Here is a 4,206-nt window from a genome sequence, read left to right on the forward strand (position 1 = left end):
AGTCGCCCGCCATCCCGGTCCGGAGCTCAACACTTTGTCGTTTTTTCCACTCCCTCCCCATTAACCTCTAGGTGGTTGCGCTCGTGACATCAAAAAGACCACTTTTTGCAGAGCAGTCACACTCGGAAAAAATTCGTTTCGTCTGGCAAAAGAACCAGAGTTCTCAGCGGGCTTCCAGTCCAACCTTGTCCGATTTTGAGGCACCAGGCTCGGCCACAGTCCGAGCCCATTCACTCCCTCCCCTGTTGTACTCGCTCCCTATTAACCTCTAGGTGGTTGCGCTCGTGACATCAAAAAGACCACTTTTTGAGGAGCAGTCACACTTAGGAAAAATCCGTTTGCGCTCACACCATCCCTCCCCATTAACCTCTAGGTGGTTGCGCTCGTGACATCAAAAAGACCACTTTTTGAGGAGCAGTCACACTTAGGAAAAATCCGTTTGCGCTCACACCATCCCTCCCCATTAACCTCTAGGTGGTTGCGCTCGTGACATCAAAAAGACCACTTTTTGAGGAGCAGTCAGACACCGAGGTTTTCTGGATTTATGTCCGTTTTCCTGGTTCTCTGACTCGGGCACCTTGTGACCGACATCCCCCCCTTCCCTGGTTCTATTTTGCCGATACTTTGGTGAGTTTTCTACCCGCAAACCAAGCCCCCCAAGCCCGCCGCCTGGTGGGGGAGCATGCCGCCTGGCCCGGTTCTATTTTAGGTCACTTTGGTGAGTTTTCTACCCGCAAACCAAGCCCCCCAAGCCCGCCGCCTGGTGGGGGAAGAGGCCCCCTGGTCCCGGTTCTATTTTAGGACACTTTGGTGAGTTTTCTACCCGCAAACCAAGCCCCCCAAGCCCGCCGCCTGGTGGGGGAAGATGCCCCCTGGTCCCGGTTCTATTTTAGGACACTTTGGTGAGTTTTCTACCCGCAAACCAAGCCCCCCAAGCCCGCCGCCTGGTGGGGGAAGATGCCCCCTGGTCCCGGTTCTATTTTAGGACACTTTGGTGAGTTTTCTACCCGCAAACCAAGCCCCCCAAGCCCGCCGCCTGGTGGGGGAACATGCCCCCTGGTCCCGGTTCTATTTTAGGACACTTTGGTGAGTTTTCTACCCGCAAACCAAGCCCCCCAAGCCCGCCGCCTGGTGGGGGAACATGCCGCCTAGCCCGGTTCTATTTTAGGTCACTTTGGTGAGTTTTCTACCCGCAAACCAAGCCCCCCAAGCCCGCCGCCTGGTGGGGGAAGAGGCCCCCTGGTCCCGGTTCTATTTTAGGACACTTTGGTGAGTTTTCTACCCGCAAACCAAGCCCCCCAAGCCCGCCGCCTGGTGGGGGAACATGCCCCCTGGTCCTGGTTCTATTTTAGGACACTTTGGTGAGTTTTCTACCCGCAAACCAAGCCCCCCAAGCCCGCCGCCTGGTGGGGGAGCATGCCCCCTGGTCCCGGTTCTATTTTAGGACACTTTGGTGAGTTTTCTACCCGGAAACCAAGCCCCCCAAGCCCGCCACCTGGTGGGGGAAGAGGCCCCCTGGTCCCGGTTCTATTTTAGGACACTTTGGTGAGTTTTCTACCCACACTGCAGGTCCCCAAATGCCGCCATCTGGTGGGGGAACATGCCGCCTGCACCGGTTCTATTTTAAGTCACTTTGGTGAGTTTTCTGCCCACACTACGGGTCCCCAAATGCCGCCATCTGGTGGGGGAACATGCCGCCTGCACCGGTTCTATTTTAAGTCACTTTGGTGCGTTTTCTGCCCACACTACGGCTCCCCAAATGCCGCCATCTGGTGGGGGAACATGCCGCCTGCACCGGTTCTATTTTAAGTCACTTTGGTGAGTTTTCTGCCCACACTACGGGTCCCCAAATGCCGCCATCTGGTGGGGGAACATGCCGCCTGCACCGGTTCTATTTTAAGTCACTTTGGTGAGTTTTCTGCCCACACTACGGCTCCCCAAATGCCGCCATCTGGTGGGGGAACATGCCGCCTGCACCGGTTCTATTTTAAGTCACTTTGGTGAGTTTTCTGCCCACACTACGGCTCCCCAAATGCCGCCATCTGGTGGGGGAACATGCCGCCTGCACCGGTTCTATTTTAAGTCACTTTGGTGAGTTTTCTACCCACACTACGGGTCCCCAAATGCCGCCATCTGGTGGGGGAACATGCCGCCTGCACCGGTTCTATTTTAAGTCACTTTGGTGAGTTTTCTACCCACACTACGGGTCCCCAAATGCCGCCATCTGGTGGGGGAACATGCCGCCTGCACCGGTTCTATTTTAAGTCACTTTGGTGAGTTTTCTGCCCACACTACGGGTCCCCAAATGCCGCCATCTGGTGGGGGAACATGCCGCCTGCACCGGTTCTATTTTAAGTCACTTTGGTGAGTTTTCTGCCCACACTACGGGTCCCCAAATGCCGCCACCTGGTGGGGGAACTGCCGCCTAGTCCCGGTTCTATTTTAGGTCACTTTTCTCACTTTCTGACCCACAAATAATGCCCCAAATGCCGCCGCCTGGTGGGGGGAACTGCCGCCTAGTCCCGGTTCTATTTTAGGTCACTTTTCTCACTTTCTGACCCACAAATAATGCCCCAAATGCCGCCGCCTGGTGGGGGGAACTGCCGCCTAGTCCCGGTTCTATTTTAGGTCACTTTTCTCACTTTCTGACCCACAAATAATGCCCCAAATGCCGCCGCCTGGTGGGGGGAACTGCCGCCTAGTCCCGGTTCTATTTTAGGTCACTTTTCTCACTTTCTGACCCACAAATAATGCCCCAAATGCCGCCGCCTGGTGGGGGGAACTGCCGCCTAGTCCCGGTTCTATTTTAGGTCACTTTTCTCACTTTCTGACCCACAAATAATGCCCCAAATGCCGCCGCCTGGTGGGGGGAACTGCCGCCTAGTCCCGGTTCTATTTTAGGTCACTTTTCTCACTTTCTGACCCACAAATAATGCCCCAAATGCCGCCGCCTGGTGGGGGGAACTGCCGCCTAGTCCCGGTTCTATTTTAGGTCACTTTTCTCACTTTCTGACCCACAAATAATGCCCCAAATGCCGCCGCCTGGTGGGGGGAACTGCCGCCTAGTCCCGGTTCTATTTTAGGTCACTTTTCTCACTTTCTGACCCACAAATAATGCCCCAAATGCCGCCGCCTGGTGGGGGGAACTGCCGCCTAGTCCCGGTTCTATTTTAGGTCACTTTTCTCACTTTCTGACCCACAAATAATGCCCCAAATGCCGCCGCCTGGTGGGGGGAACTGCCGCCTAGTCCCGGTTCTATTTTAGGTCACTTTTCTCACTTTCTGACCCACAAATAATGCCCCAAATGCCGCCGCCTGGTGGGGGGAACTGCCGCCTAGTCCCGGTTCTATTTTAGGTCACTTTTCTCACTTTCTGACCCACAAATAATGCCCCAAATGCCGCCGCCTGGTGGGGGGAACTGCCGCCTAGTCCCGGTTCTATTTTAGGTCACTTTTCTCACTTTCTTACCCACAAATAATGCCCCAAATGCCGCCGCCTGGTGGGGGGAACTGCCGCCTAGTCCCGGTTCTATTTTAGGTCACTTTTCTCACTTTTCTACCCACAAATAATGGCAAAAAAAAATGCTTACAGCACCCAGTATTCCCAGGCGGTCTCCCATCCAAGTACTAACTGGGCCCGACCCTGCTTGGCTTCCGAGATCAGACGAGATCGGGCTCATTCAGGGTGGTGTGGCCGTAAGCGAGGGAAGCGCTTGTGAAATGCCCCAAAGTGTTGAAAATGTTCCCCAGGCCCCTGGTTCCCCATCCCCGCAGGAGGAGGCTCCCCAGGCCCCCTGGTTCCCCATCCCCGCAGGAGGAGGCTCCCCAGGCCCCCTGGTGCAGGAGGAGGCTCCCCAGGCCCCTGGTTCCCCATCCCCGCAGGAGGAGGCTCCCCAGGCCCCCTGGTTCCCCATCCCCGCAGGAGGAGGCTCCCCAGGCCCCATGGTTCCCCATCACCGCAGGAGGAGGCTCCCCAGGCCCCCTGGTTCCCCATCCCCGCAGGAGGAGGCTCCCCAGGCCCCCTGGTGCAGGAGGAGGCTCCCCAGGCCCCCTGGTTCCCCATCCCCGCAGGAGGAGGCTCCCCAGGCCCCCTGGTTCTCCATGCCCGCAGGAGGAGGCTCCCCAGGCCCCTGGTTCCCCATCCCCGCAGGAGGAGGCTCCCCAGGCCCCCTGGTTCTCCATGCCCGCAGGAGGAGGCTCCCCAGG

At 57.1% G+C, this 4,206-nt stretch overlaps 1 non-coding gene across 1 annotated transcript; it reads right to left on the bottom strand.

Moving 5' to 3' along the window:
• Nucleotides 1–3,583: 3,583 nt before the first annotated feature.
• On the bottom strand, nt 3,584–3,702 carry LOC148058636 (5S ribosomal RNA). The gene has a single exon (XR_015709680.1). It is a non-coding gene; the product is annotated as a 5S ribosomal RNA (ribosomal RNA).
• Between the last annotated feature and the right edge of the window lie 504 nt (nt 3,703–4,206).

This window comes from Callionymus lyra, unplaced genomic scaffold (assembly GCF_982586985.1).
Source record: "Callionymus lyra unplaced genomic scaffold, fCalLyr1.hap1.1 HAP1_SCAFFOLD_63, whole genome shotgun sequence".
Lineage (NCBI taxonomy): Eukaryota > Metazoa > Chordata > Actinopteri > Syngnathiformes > Callionymidae > Callionymus > Callionymus lyra.